Source organism: Pleurodeles waltl, chromosome 3_1, assembly GCF_031143425.1.
Source record: "Pleurodeles waltl isolate 20211129_DDA chromosome 3_1, aPleWal1.hap1.20221129, whole genome shotgun sequence".
In the NCBI taxonomy this organism is placed as follows: domain Eukaryota; kingdom Metazoa; phylum Chordata; class Amphibia; order Caudata; family Salamandridae; genus Pleurodeles; species Pleurodeles waltl.
In genome coordinates, this window is record NC_090440.1 from 1,722,658,257 (window position 1) to 1,722,671,785 (window position 13,529).

The following is a 13,529-nucleotide window of genomic DNA, read 5'->3' on the forward strand; positions in this document are numbered from 1 at the left end:
CCAAAAGTGGGCCTTGTCCAGAGCTATCCAGCTCCACTAGCTGGATTGCCCTGGGGCATTGTGATGCGGGGCTTGAGCTTTGAGGCTCACCCCTAGGTGTTACAGTTCCTGTAGGGGGAGGTGTGAAGCACCTCCACCCAGGGCCGGCTTTGTTTCTGACCACAGAGTGCACAAAGGCACTCGCCCCATGTGGCCAGAATCTTGCCTGAAAGTGGCAGGCTGGCACAGACCGGTCAGTTCTACACTAGCAGTTTGGCTAACATCCAGGGTGCATCTCTAAGATGCCCTCTGTGTGCATTTTTTAAATAAATCCCACACTGGCATCAATGTGGGTATATTGTGCTGAGAAGTTTGATACTAAACTTCCCAGTATTCAGTGAAATCATTATGGAGCTGTGGAGTTCGTAATGGCAAACCTCTAGACCATATACTCAATATGGCTACACTGCACTTACAATGTCTAAGAATGGAACTTTTGGGGCATATTGCTCATGCAGCTATGCCGTCACCTGTGGTATAGTGAACCCTACCTTAGGGCCGTAAGGCCTGCTACAGGGGTGACTTACCTATGCCACAGGCAGTGGTTTGTGGGCATGGCACCCTGGGAAGGGAGCCATGTCGACTTTGTCCTTTTCTCCCCACTAGCACACATAAGCTGCAAGGCAGTGTACGTGTGCTTGGTGAGGGGCATGGGGTGAGCATCTGTCTTGGTGACAGAGTTGAGCCCTCTGTAGTCCACACAGAACCTCATTTCTCTCTTGCCATCTTTGGTATGAGGTTTGGGGACCAAGACCACTGTGCTATCCCTGGGACTGTCAGAGTGCTCTAGTACCCCTAACTCCAGCATCTTGTGCACTTCCACTTTGATGCTCACTTTGACTTGGTCATACTGTCTATATATTTTGTTTTTGACAGGTAGACTGTCTCCTGTGTCCACTTCATGGGTACAAAGGTGTGTCTGACCAGGGGACAAAGAGAGGAGCTCAGCATACTGCTGTAGGACTTGCGTGCAGGTAGCTTGCTGTTGGGCAGAGAGGGTGTCTGAATAGGCAGCTCCATCCACTGTCCCATCCTTAGGGTCAGTTGAGAGGAGGTCAGGGAGAGGGTCACTCTCTGCCTCCTGATCCTCATCAGTAACCATCAGCATGGTTATGTCTGCCCTATCATTGTAGAGTTTCAGGCGGTTAACATGGATCACCCTCTTGGGGGTCCTGCTAGTGCCCAGGTCAACTAAGTAAGTGACCGGACCCTTCTTTTCCAGGACTGGATAAGGGCCACTCCATCTGTCCTGAAGTGCCCTGGGAGCCACAGGCTCCAGAACCCAGACTTTCTGCCCGGGCTGGAATTCAACCATTGCAGTCTTTTGGTTGTACCACAACTTCTGGAGTTGTTGGCTGGCCTTAAGGTTTTTGGATACCTTTTCCATGTACTCAGCATCCTAGAGTGGAGGCCAAGCACATAGTCCACCACATCTTGTTTAGGCTCATGGAGAGGTCTCTCCCAGCCTTCCTTAACTCGTGCCAGTGGTCTCCTTACAGGATGGCCAAACAGAAGCTCAAAGGAGGAAAACCCTATTCTCTTCTTTGGCATCTCTCTGTAGGCAAAAAACAGGTATGGCAGGAGGACATTCCATCTCCTTTTGAGTTTTTCAGGAAGCCTCATGATCATGCCCTTCAGTGCTTGTTGAATCTCTCAACATGTCCATTGCTTTGTGGATGGTATGGTGAATTTGTAAGTCACCCCACACTCATTCCACATGTGTTTCAGGGAAGCTAACATAAAGTTCTTATCTCTGTCAGAAGCCACCTCCTTAGGGAAACCCACTCTGGTAAAAATACCAATCAGGGCCTTGGCTACTGCAGGGGCTGAAGTAGGCCTAAGGGGAATTGCTTCACGGTATCTGGTAGCATGATCCACTACTACCAATATGTACTGGTTCCCCGAGGCTGTGGGTGGTTCAACTAGACCCACAATGTCCACACCAACCTTTTCAAAGGGAACCCCCACCACAGGAAGTGGAGTGAGGGGCTCTTTGAATGGTCGCCTTTCTTGCCACTGGCTTGACAGGTGACACAGGAGCTACCAAACTCCTTCACTTTCTGGGACATATTGAGCCAATAAAAGTGGTTTACAAATCTGTTCCACGTTTTGGTCTGTCTCAAATGCCCAGCTAAGGGGATGTCATGGGCCAAGGTGAGGATAAACTCTCGAGGCATTACCACTCTGCTAGTGGCACCAGGTTTGGCATCTCTAGCCTCAGTGTAAAGTAGTCCATCCTTCCATTAGACCCTGTAGGAGCCTCTGACATCTCCCTTCTCTTGTCCAGCAGCTTGCTGTCTCAGGCCTTCAAGAGTGGCACACGTTTTTTGTCCCTGGCACAGCTGTTCCCTTGTGGGTCTCCTTGGGCCCAAGAGCTCTACCTGATAAGGTTCCAGCTCCATGGACTCAGTCCCCTTAGGGGATAAGACATCTTCCTGGGAAGAGAGGTCTTGTTTCTTTTGCTGTTCAGAGGCTGGGCCCCCAGTCCTTTTAACTTTTATCTTGGAAGGTTGGGCCACTATTCTAGGCTCCAACACTTCTTTTTCACCCTGTGCTGTGCTCTGTGCTCTGGTTTTCACACACAGAAGTTCAGGGAATCCATGCATGGCTGCATGGTTTTTGAGCTGTACCTCAGCCCAAGTTGAGGACTCCAGATCATTCCCTAGCAAGCATTCCACTGGAATTGCAGGGGAGACCACTACCTGTTCCAGACCAGTAGTCCCTCCCCATTCTAAAGTCGCCATAGCCATGGGATGGACTTTAGTCACATTGTCAGCATTGGCAACAGGATATGTTTGTCCAGCCAATTACTGTCCTGGGGAAAACAGTTTCCCTGTCACCATGGTGACACTGGTACCTGTATCCCTCAGGGCTTCTATTTTTGTCCTATTGATTAAGAGTTGCTGCCTGAATTTTTGCATGTTAGGCAGCCTGGCAGCCGGTGTGGTTATATCTACCCCTCTCCTCTGAGACTAGAGTAGCTTCAGTGTAAAACCTGATTTGCTCTGGGCACACCATTGATCCCACCTGTAGACTGGCTATTCCAGTACTAACTGGAGTAGTGCTAGTGGGATTTTTCTTGGGACCAGCCATGCCTCCAGTTTGGTGTCCATGCTGTTTACAGTTGTGACACCAGGCCTTCTTGGGATCAAAGCTTTTACCCATTTGTGGACTGTGAAGAGGTTTGGGGCCCACCCTCCTGAGTAGGGTTTTGGGGCCCTTGAGAAGACTCTTTGTTTTTGTCCGTAGGTGTCTCACCACCCTTCCCCTGGGGAGGCTTTGTGACCCCTTTCTTTTGGTCACCCCCTGTGGAAGTCATGGTCAACCTAGTCTTGACCCAATAGTCTGCCTTCTTTCCCAATTCCTGGGGGGAAATTGGACCTAGGTCTACCAGATATTGATGCAACTTGTCATTGAAGCAGTTACTTAGCAGGTGTTCCTTCGTAAACAAATTATAGAACCCATCATAGTCATACACTCCACTGCCAGTTATCCAACTATCTAGTGTTTTCACTAAGTAGTCTACAAAATCAACCCAGGACTGGCTCGAGGTTTTGTGAGTCCCCCCTGAACCTAATTCTGTACTCCTCAGTGAAGAATCCAAAGCCCTCAATCAGGGTAGCCTTCATTTGGTCATAGGATTCTGCATCTTTACCAGAGTGTGAGGAGTCTATCCCTACACTTACCAGTGAAGAGTTCCCAAAGGAGAGCGCCCCAGTGAGATCTGTTTAACTTTCTGGTTGCACAAGCCCTCTCAAAAGCTGTGAACCACTTGGTGATATCATGGCCCTCTTCATATTTTGAGACAATCCCTTTTGGGGGTTTTTAGGATGTCGGTATTCTCCCTGACCCTATTTATATTGCTGCCAGCATTAATGGGTGTTAAGCCCATTTATGCTCTCTTCCTTTATATAGCCAGGAGTTGCTGCTCCAAAGCTAATCTTTTGGCCATCCTTGCTAAAAGGATATCCTCTTCATTGAGGCTGCCCCCAATGTTCCCAGAGGAGCTGGGCTCCCTTGTGGAAGATCCAAATCCAGTGAGTTCTGTCCTTGGAGACAGGGATCTTGGGATCTTGGTCTCCCTAATTAGGTAAGGTGGGGGGAGGTCATCCTCCTCATCGCTAACATCTTCCCTGTCTGAGTGTAGTTCTTCTTCCTCAGGAGGGTGGTCCCGGTAGTACTCTGCCAAGAGCCCCTGGAGCCTGACCTTGGTAGGGTTGGAACCTGTTTTAATCTTTTTCAGCTTACATAGGGACCTTACCCTGCCATCCATAGATGGAGGTAAGTGGTGAGGTTGAGTTCCACCACTATTTCCTCTGAGCTGCTCACTATGTTACTAAAAGTTGTGATTACTTTTTAGAAACTAAAAACTACTTCTAGTAACTAAACCCTACCTTAAAATTAACCTTTAAATATAAAAAGAGATGCTAAGGGGACTTAACCAAGGCCCTAGCAGGACTTTAATTTTTTTAAAGAAAATATGCCAAATTAAAAAATCTGTTTTCTAAAGGCAATTTAGCAATTTAGTTGTGTGATCAGGTATTGGCTGAGTAGTCCAGCAAATGCAATGTCGTGGACCCCGCCGTTGATCCACCAAAGTAGGAAGCTGGCTCTGCATATACTATACCAAAAGGAGATATAGTGTGCATAGAGTCCAGGGGTTCCCCAGAGGCTTAAAAGAGGCTAAGGTAGATAATAGTAATGTTCTCTTTTGTGGTAGTGTGGTCGAGCAGTTAGGCTTACCAGAGGGTAGTGCAAAGCATTTGTTGTACACACGCAGACAATAGAAAAAGCACACCACTAATGACTTAACTCCAGACCAATGGTTTTTATATAGCAAAAATATATTTTCATTAGTTTTAGAACCACAAGATTCAAGTTGCAGGTAAGTACTTCAATAAATTTGTATTTCACACGTGTATCAACATTACTTTGTTTGAAATCGGTAAGTTATACAGTTCTTGAAATATTGGCAAAAATCTGTTTTAAAAATGGACACTGCAGTTTTCAGAAACAGTTCCTGGGGGGAAGAAAGGTTAGATTGTTTTACAGGTAAGTACAATACTTACAGTTTCAGTTTCAAGGTTTTAGGAAGTCCACCTGCTGGGGTTCAAGTTATCCCCAAACACCCACCACCAGCAACACGGGGCCGGCCGGGTGCAGAGGTCAAAGATGAGCAATTTTAACATGGGCTCCTATGGGAGACAGGGGGTACTTGGAATCAGGCCAGCCTGTGGCTTGGAGTGCACTGGAGGAGCCGCAGGTAGGCACCAATCACACACCCTCAGCGGCATAGGGGCGGCAGAGTGCAAACAGGACGTCGGGCTTCTAGTACTGGTCTATGAGGAGACCCCGAGGCGTGTCTCGGGCACACCACTGTTCGGCCAGGGAGGAGAGCCGCCTGCTGAACGTAGCTGCACCTGGTGTCTGTTACTCCAAGGCCTGGGGGCTGCGCGTGCAGTGTGTCTGATATCTTCGTCCAGAGCATCGCGGTCAGGGGGCTCTTCAGGATTCCCTCTGCAGGCATTGTCGTGGAGGGGTGGAGAGGTCAGCCCAGAGTTGGCACTTGCTCGCCTGGGGACCCTCTCTTGCTGGGTGGACCACCTGGACATGGGTCGTGGGCGTCGGGTGCACAGGGGTCAGGATTCGCTCATCCGGAGTGAGGTGGGAGTCCGTGGTTGTTGGTTTTGCTTAGACAGAGCCGCTGTCCTCTGGAGTTCTTGGTCTGTTTGGGTGCAGGGCAGTCCTCTGTAGTTGGGCAGAGGACGCTGGTCCCACTGGACTCATCACTGGTCTTTTGCAGGTTCTTTGAAGTAGGAGACAGGCCGGTAGGGCTGGGACCAAAGCAGTTGTCTTCCTTCTTCTCTACTGGGGGTTTCGGCTAAGCAGTTCTTCTTCTTCTTGTCAGGTCACCAGGAATCTGGTGAGCTTGGTTCAGGGAGGCCCTTGAATTTTAGATTTAGTGCCGCTCTACGGATCAGAGGGGAGTACCAATGACTACTGTACCTGTGGGTGGCTACTCCCTCCTTGTGCCCCCTTCCTTTGGGGAAGGGGGCACAAACCTAATCCTATTGGTCCCTGTCCTCCAAACCAAGATGGAGGATTCTGCAGTGAGTGTGGTCACCTCAGCTCTGGAAGCCTTAGGGGTGGTCCTGTCTGGGGTGGTCACTCCTCCCTGCTTTTCCTAATTTTCCTGCCGGACTTGCTGCCAAAAGTGGAGCTTTGTCTGGTGGGGGTTGGGGAGGGGTGGGGGTGCAGGTCAATTAGCTGTAGTGCCCCCTGGGGCACTGTAATCCAAGGATTGAGTCTTTGAGGCTCACCACCGAGTGTTACAGTTCCTGTAGGGGGGAGGTGTGAAGCACCTCCACCCAGGACAGGCTTTGTTTCTGACCACAGAGTGCACAAAGGCACTCACACCATGTGGCCAGAAACTTGTCTGAAAGTGGCAGACTGGCACAGACCGGTCAGTCCTACACCAGAAGTTTGGCTAACATCCAGGGGGCATCTCTAAGATGCCCTCTGTGTCATTTTTTTAATAAATCCCACACTGGTATCAGTGTGGGTTTATTGTGCTGAGAAGTTTGATACTACACTTCCTAGTATTCAGTGAAGCCATTATTGAGGTGTGGAGTTCGTAATGACAAACTCCCAGACCATATACTCAATATGGCTACACTGCACTTACAATGTCTAAGAATGTACTTAGACACTGTAGGGGCATATTGCCCTTGCAGCTGTGCCCTCACCTGTGGTATAGTTAACCCTGCCTTAGGGTTGTAAGGCCTGCTAGAGGGGTGACTTACCTATGCCACAGGGGGTGCCATGTCAAATTTGTCCTTTTCTCCCCACCAGCACACACAAGCTGCAAGGCAGTGTACATATGCTTGGTGAGGGGTCCCCTAGGGTGGCATAATACATGCTACTACCCTTAGAGACCCTCCCTGGCCACAGGGCCCTTGGTGCCATAGGTACCTTTTACAAGGGACTTAACTGTGTGCCAGGGTTGTGCCTATTGTGGAAACAAAGGTACAGTTTTTGGGAAAGAACACTGGTGCTGGGGCCTGGTTAGGAGAATCCCAGACACTTTCAATCAAAGTTGACATCAATACTAGGCAAAAAGTAACCTTGCCAACAGTGGCACTTTTCTACATTCTGTTTGTCTGTGCTCTGTGGCATTCACTACAGTGTATGTTGCATAGTCTTCCTCTGAACATTTTAACCGCTGCAGAGCTGCAACTTGAGCGTGCTTCTGGAACACTTTGCATTATTGAAGTGCTAATGCACAGCCACATCAGTACATTTCAGAAATTAACCTCTCCCATCTGTAGCAACATATTGCTTAGACTTAGGGCTTGATTTAGATTTTGGCGGACGGGTTACTCCTTCCCAACGGTGACGGATATTCTGACTGCCGAAATATAAATCCCATAGGAAACAGTGGGATCTATATTTCGCAGGACGGGATATCGGTCACCGTTGTGACGGAGTAACCCGTCTGCCGAAATCCTAATCGGTCATTATTCTTCGGTGAGTTGCAAGTTCAGTGCTTAACCCCTTAAATGCGGGCGACGGCCACTGGCCAACGCCCGCACTACCTCCCTGGTGCGGGACACGACCAGTGGCCGACACCAGGGAGGGTGTTAATAAATCCTCGGGTGCGTTGCACCCGAGGATTTTTTTTTTTTTAAAACTTTTCCTGGGAGACACGGAAGCTTCCGTGTCTCTCCCCCGCCCCCCACCGCCCCTTTTTGACGTCAGCGCGGTGCGAGGCGCGCTGACGTTACAAAGTTGTTTTCCCCATCGAAGCAGGAAGCAGCCTTGTGGCCGCTTCCTGCTTCGATGGGGAAAACTGCCTTCCCCACGTTCGGGAAGGCCTCGTAAAAAGGGGAGAGTCTCCCCTTTCTTACGAGGCCTTCCTGAAAGTGTTTCCTGGCCCCCGATCGCAGCACAGCACAGGGGGAGACTCTCCCCTTTCTTACGAGGCCTTCCTGAAAGTGTTTCTTGGCCCCCGGTCGCAGCTGTGCTGTGATCGGGGGCCAGGAAACACTTTCAAAAGGCCTCGTAAGAAAGGGGAGACTCTCCCCTTTCTTACGAGGCCTTCTGAAAGTGTTTCCTGGCCCCCGATCGCAGCACAGCTGCGATCGGGGGCCAGGAAACAGGAAACACCACTAGACGCCAGGGATTTCACTTTGGGGGGGCGGCCCCCACGGAAAACGGGCCGCCCCTCCCCCCCAGGCATATTTTTTATTTAAAAAAAAGGTAGGTGCCCCCCGGGGGGGGGGAGGGGATTTTTTTTTTTTCCCCCAAAAATAAAATAAAAAAATAAAAAATAAAATAAAATGACAGGGGGTCGCCCGTGGGCTGGGTGACCCCCTGTGGGGGCAATATTTATTTTTTAGATGTTGTAGGGTTTCCCTGGGGGCCGTTTTGGTCCCCAAGGAAACCATACAACAACTAAAAAAAATAGATCTATATATAGATCTATATATATATATATATATATATATATATATATATATATATATATATCTATCTATGTAGATAGATATATCTATGTACATGGATATATCTATAGATATATCTATGTACATGGATATATCTATAGATCTATCTATGTAGATAGATATAGAGGTAGATCTATATATATCAATCAAAGAGATTTGTTAAGCGCGCTACTCACCCGTGAGGGTCTCAAGGCGCTGGGGGGAGGGAAAGGGGCTGGGAGGTTCACTGTTCGAAAAGCCAGGTTTTGAGGCCCTTCCTGAAAAGAAGTAGGTTTTGGGTCTTGCGAAGGTGGGTTGTGAGGGCGTTCCAGGTTTTGGGTGCAAGGTAGGAGAAGGATCTACCCCCGTTGGTGGTGTGTTTGATGCGGGGACAGAGGCGCGAGAGAGGTCAGCTGAGCGGACGTTTCGTGTGGGGGTGTGCAAGGTGACTCTTGTTGAGGTAGGCAGGGCCTGTGTTGTGGAGTGATTTGTGTGCGAGGATGAGGATCTTGAAGGTGATCCTTTTGTCAATGGGGAGCCAGTGGAGGGATTTGAGGTGTGGAGAGATGTGATCGTGTCGGGGGAGGTCGAGGATGAGTCGTGCTGCTGAGTTCTGGATGCGTGTAGTTTGCGCTTGAGTTTTAGAGTGGTGCCGGCGTAGAGGGCGTTTCCGTAATCAAGCCTGCTGCTGATGAGTGCGTGAGTGACAGTTTTTCTGGTCTCTGTGGGGATCCATTTGAATGTTTTTCAGTATACGGAGTGTGTTGAAGCATGAGGAGGTGAGCGCGTTGATTTGTTGGGTCATCGAGAGGGAGGAGTCTAGGATGATGCTGAGGTTGCGTGCGTGGTTGGTGGGGGTGGGTGCAGGGCCTAGCGTGGTGGGCCACCATGAGGGGTCCCAGGTGTTTTTGTGTGGGCCAAAGAGGATTATTTTGGTTTTGTTTGAGTTTCAGTTGGTTGCCTGTCATATATATATCACTTTTGTCAATATGTGTGTGGTTTCCCTGGGGGGAAAAGGGTCCGACTTGTCTAGTGGCAGTTTTAGTGCCATAAAGAAGCGCAGAAGGTTTATATGCCTACTGCAAAGACCAAATCTGTATTTTATGTAAATAGCTGGGTACATTAGTAAAGTCAGCCATTACCTGCGCTATAATACCAATGAAATGTATGTGTAGGGTGGAGGGCGGCTATGGAGAGATGAAGGGCACTTTTGCTGGGTGGTAATGAGAGAATCCGAGGAGGAGGGAGTGGGAGCACCAATAATAATTGTTGGACTGGGCGCAGGAGGTGCTAAAGTCTGTGACGAATGGTATGTGACAAGGTGTTTTTTGAGTGTCTTGAAAGTACGTGCTGATTGAGGGAAGAAGCGCAGGTAAGGTGGCCTCTACTGTTGTACGTATCTCACACACACCATCGATTTTGTGACTGTCTACGTAGGCTAGTGTTTTAGAGCAACAGTTTAGCCAATAGCAGAGATGGCATCTTGATGGATGACTGCTGCCTGCACTCGGGTTATAGAGGACCGCTCTGACATAGGATCAGAGACTGAGACATCAGATACTGAGACAGCATCTGAGGGCTAGGACAATGGCGCAGACTGTGGGAGTGATTTTTCAGTCAGAGGAGTCCCATTCGATAACTCCTCTTCCAGTACATTATGAGGGAGGTGATGAGGACAGTCCTGTTGTCCCTTCGCAAGCTGTTCGTGCAACTGGGTAATAGTGGGTTAGGCCAACCCAGAGAGCAGGAGAGAGCAGGAGAGAGAGAGAGAGAGAGAGAGAGAGAGAGAGAGAGAGAGAGAGAGATATATATATATATATATATATATATATATATATATATATATATATATCTTGATCTTGGGAGCTCCCCAATTTAGTTCAGCCCCAAATTCCACCACCCAAATCATATTGTGGAGACATCAAAATTATCTATGGCAAAACAAACTGGTTTTGTAAGGCAGGCACCTGTGTTTTTGGTCCTGGACTCGGCGGCCATATAGAGAAACACACTAAACCCAAACATTTCTGGAAACTACACATTCGGGGGAGTCCACAGAGGTGTGACTTGTGTGTATTCCCCAAAGTTTTCTTACCCAGAATACCCTGCAAAGCTGAAATGTTGGAAAAAAACTAAATTTTTCTCACATTTCTGTCACACAAACTACAGGAATATGCTGGGATCCACAACATTCCTACCACCCAGTGACTCCTCATCTGTCCTGATAAAAACACTACCCCACTTGAGTGCCTACACCTAGTGCCTGTGTCAGGAATGGATCACCCCAGGGTCAACAGCTGCCTCACGTAAGGACCAACATTGACCGTTGTGTGATCTATTCCTGTCGCGGGAACCAGGCCTAACCACACAAGTGAGGTATCATATTTATCGGGAGACTTGGGGGAACGCTGGGTGGAAGGAAATTTGTGGCTCCTCTCAGATTCCAGAACTTTCTGTCACCGAAATGTGAGGAAAACTTGTTTTTTTAGCCACTTTTTGAGGTTTGCAAAGGATTCTGGGTAACAGAACCTGGTCAGAGCCCCACGAGTCACCCCATCTTCGATTCCCCTAGGTCTCTAGTTTTCAAAAATGCACAGGTTTGGTAGGTTTCCCTATGTGCCGGCTGAGCTAGAGGCCAAAATCTACAGGTAGGCACTTTGCAAAAAACAGCTCTGTATTTTGTCAAAAAATGGGATGTGTCCACGTTGTGTTTTGGGGCATTTCCTGTCGCGGGCGATAGGCCTACCCACACAAGTGAGGTATCATTTTTATGGGGAGACTTGGGGGAACGCTGGGTGGAAGGAAATTTGTGGCTCCTCTCAGATTCCAGAACTTTCTGCCACCGAAATGTAAGGAAAACTTGTTTTTTTAGCCACTTTTTGAGGTTTGCAAAGGATTCTGGGTAACAGAACCTGGTCAGAGCCCCACAAGTCACCCCATCTTGGATTCCCCTGGGTCTCTAGTTTTAGAAAATGCACAGGTTTGGTAGGTTTCCCTAGGTGCCGGCTGAGTTAGAGGCCAAAATCTACAGGTAGGCACTTTGCAAAAAACAGCTGTGTTTTTTATCAAAAAATGGGATGTGTCCATGTTGTGTTTTGGGGCATTTCCTGTCGCGGGCACTAGGCCTACCCACACAAGTGAGGTATCATTTTTATCGGGAGACTTGGGGGAACATAGAATAGCAAAACAAGTGTTATTGCCCCTTATCTTTCTCTACATTTTTTCCTTCCAAATATAAGAGAGTGTGTAAAAAAGACGTCTATTTGAGAAATGCCCTGCAATTCACATGCTAGTATGGGCACCTCGGAATTCAGAGATGTGCAAATAACCACTGCTCCTCAAAACCTTATCTTGATCCCATTTTGGAAATGCAAAGGTTTTCTTGATACCTCTTTTTCACTCTTCATATTTCAGCAAATGAATTGCTGTATACCCAGAATGAAAACCAACTGCAGGGTGCAGCTCATTTATTGGCTCTGAGTACCTAGGGTTCTTGATGAACCTACAAGCCCTTTATACCCCACAACCAGAAGAGTCCAGCAGACAAAACGGTATATTGCTTTCAGAAATCTGACATCGCAGGAAAAAGTTACAGAGTAAAACATAAAGAAAAATGGCTGTTGTTTTCAGCTCAATTTCAATATTTTCTTATTTCAGCTGTTATTTTCTGTAGGAAAACCTTGTAGGATCTACACAAATGACCCCTTGCTGAATTCAGAATTTTGTCTAGTTTTCAGAAATGTTTAGCTTTCCGGGATCCAGCATTGGTTTCACACCCATTCCTGTCACTAACTGGAAGGAGGTTGAAAGCACCAAAAATAGTAAAAATGGGGTATGTCCCAGTAAAATGCCAAATTTGTGTTGGAAAATGTGGTTTTCTGATTCAAGTCTGCCCGTTCCTGAAAGGTGGGAAGATAGTGATTTCAGCACCAGAAACCCTTTTTGATGGCATTTTCAGGGAAAAAACCACAAGCCTTCTTCGGCAGCCCTTTTTTCCCATTTTTTGGAAAAAACTAATTTTTCACTGTATTTTGGCTATTTTCTTGGTCTCCTCTAGGGGAAACCACAAACCCTGGGTACCATTAGAATCCCTAGGATGTTGGAAAAAAAGGACGCAAATTTGGCGTGGATAGCTTATGTGGACAAAAAGTTATGAAGGCCTAAGCGCGAACTACCCCAAATAGCCAAAAAAGGGCTCAGCACTGGGGGGGGAAAAGGCCCAGCAGCTAAGAGGTTAAATGCTACTTAAGATCACTGGTTAATGAACAAGATTTACTTAAAAAAGATGCTGCACCTAGTAGTAGAGAACGCACACTGTCTTCTTCCAAATATAGATATGCAAATAAAGACATTTAATTGATTTACATAATACTGTTCCGCAACCTATTAAAATCAACACACAAGCAGGGTGCACTTTTTCATTCCATACTGCATGGCAAGGCAATCTCTACCACTCTTGCTTGAGTTCAGCGGAATCACTCGGGTACAAATCTCATCCATGATTGTGGTGACTATGCGATGTGGAATGTTCCTCTCCCTGGTTGCAATTAGATGGGAGGAATGACATCTATCCTCTTCAGCAAAGTAAGTTTTTTATCAATCATAAAAATTTATAGAACACAGCAGCTCTTTCCACAGTTTCAACTTACTGTGGATGACAGCCCCCCCTGTAGCATTTGTGTATAAGAGTTTACGTCATTAGTTTGGCCGATGCTGTAAAGTCTCCTTGCAGTAAGGCTATAGTGTTCCAGGGACATCTTAAGGATTTTGGGGGCCGTGGGCCAAAGATATTTTAGGGGCCCCTTTTCGAAACAACCTTGAATTTATGATCGGATTTCAGCTTTTGCATGTCCTTTTTCTCCAGGTCGCTGATACTGCAAAGGGACTCTGGTCTAAATTCTAAATGTGTTTCCATCTAATTTTCTTGGATAGTGATGTTTGTTTTCAAATTTGGAATATAGTAGCAGCTCACTATTATTGCACATAATCTCCGTGACTCACTTCCAT

The 13,529-nt window shown here is 47.5% G+C and overlaps 1 protein-coding gene across 1 annotated transcript in view; it reads left to right on the forward strand.

The window, feature by feature from the left end:
• The window catches only part of BARD1 (BRCA1 associated RING domain 1), a 454,311-nt gene that overhangs the window by 50,632 nt on the left and 390,150 nt on the right, over positions 1 to 13,529 (forward strand). The window lies entirely within an intron of this gene.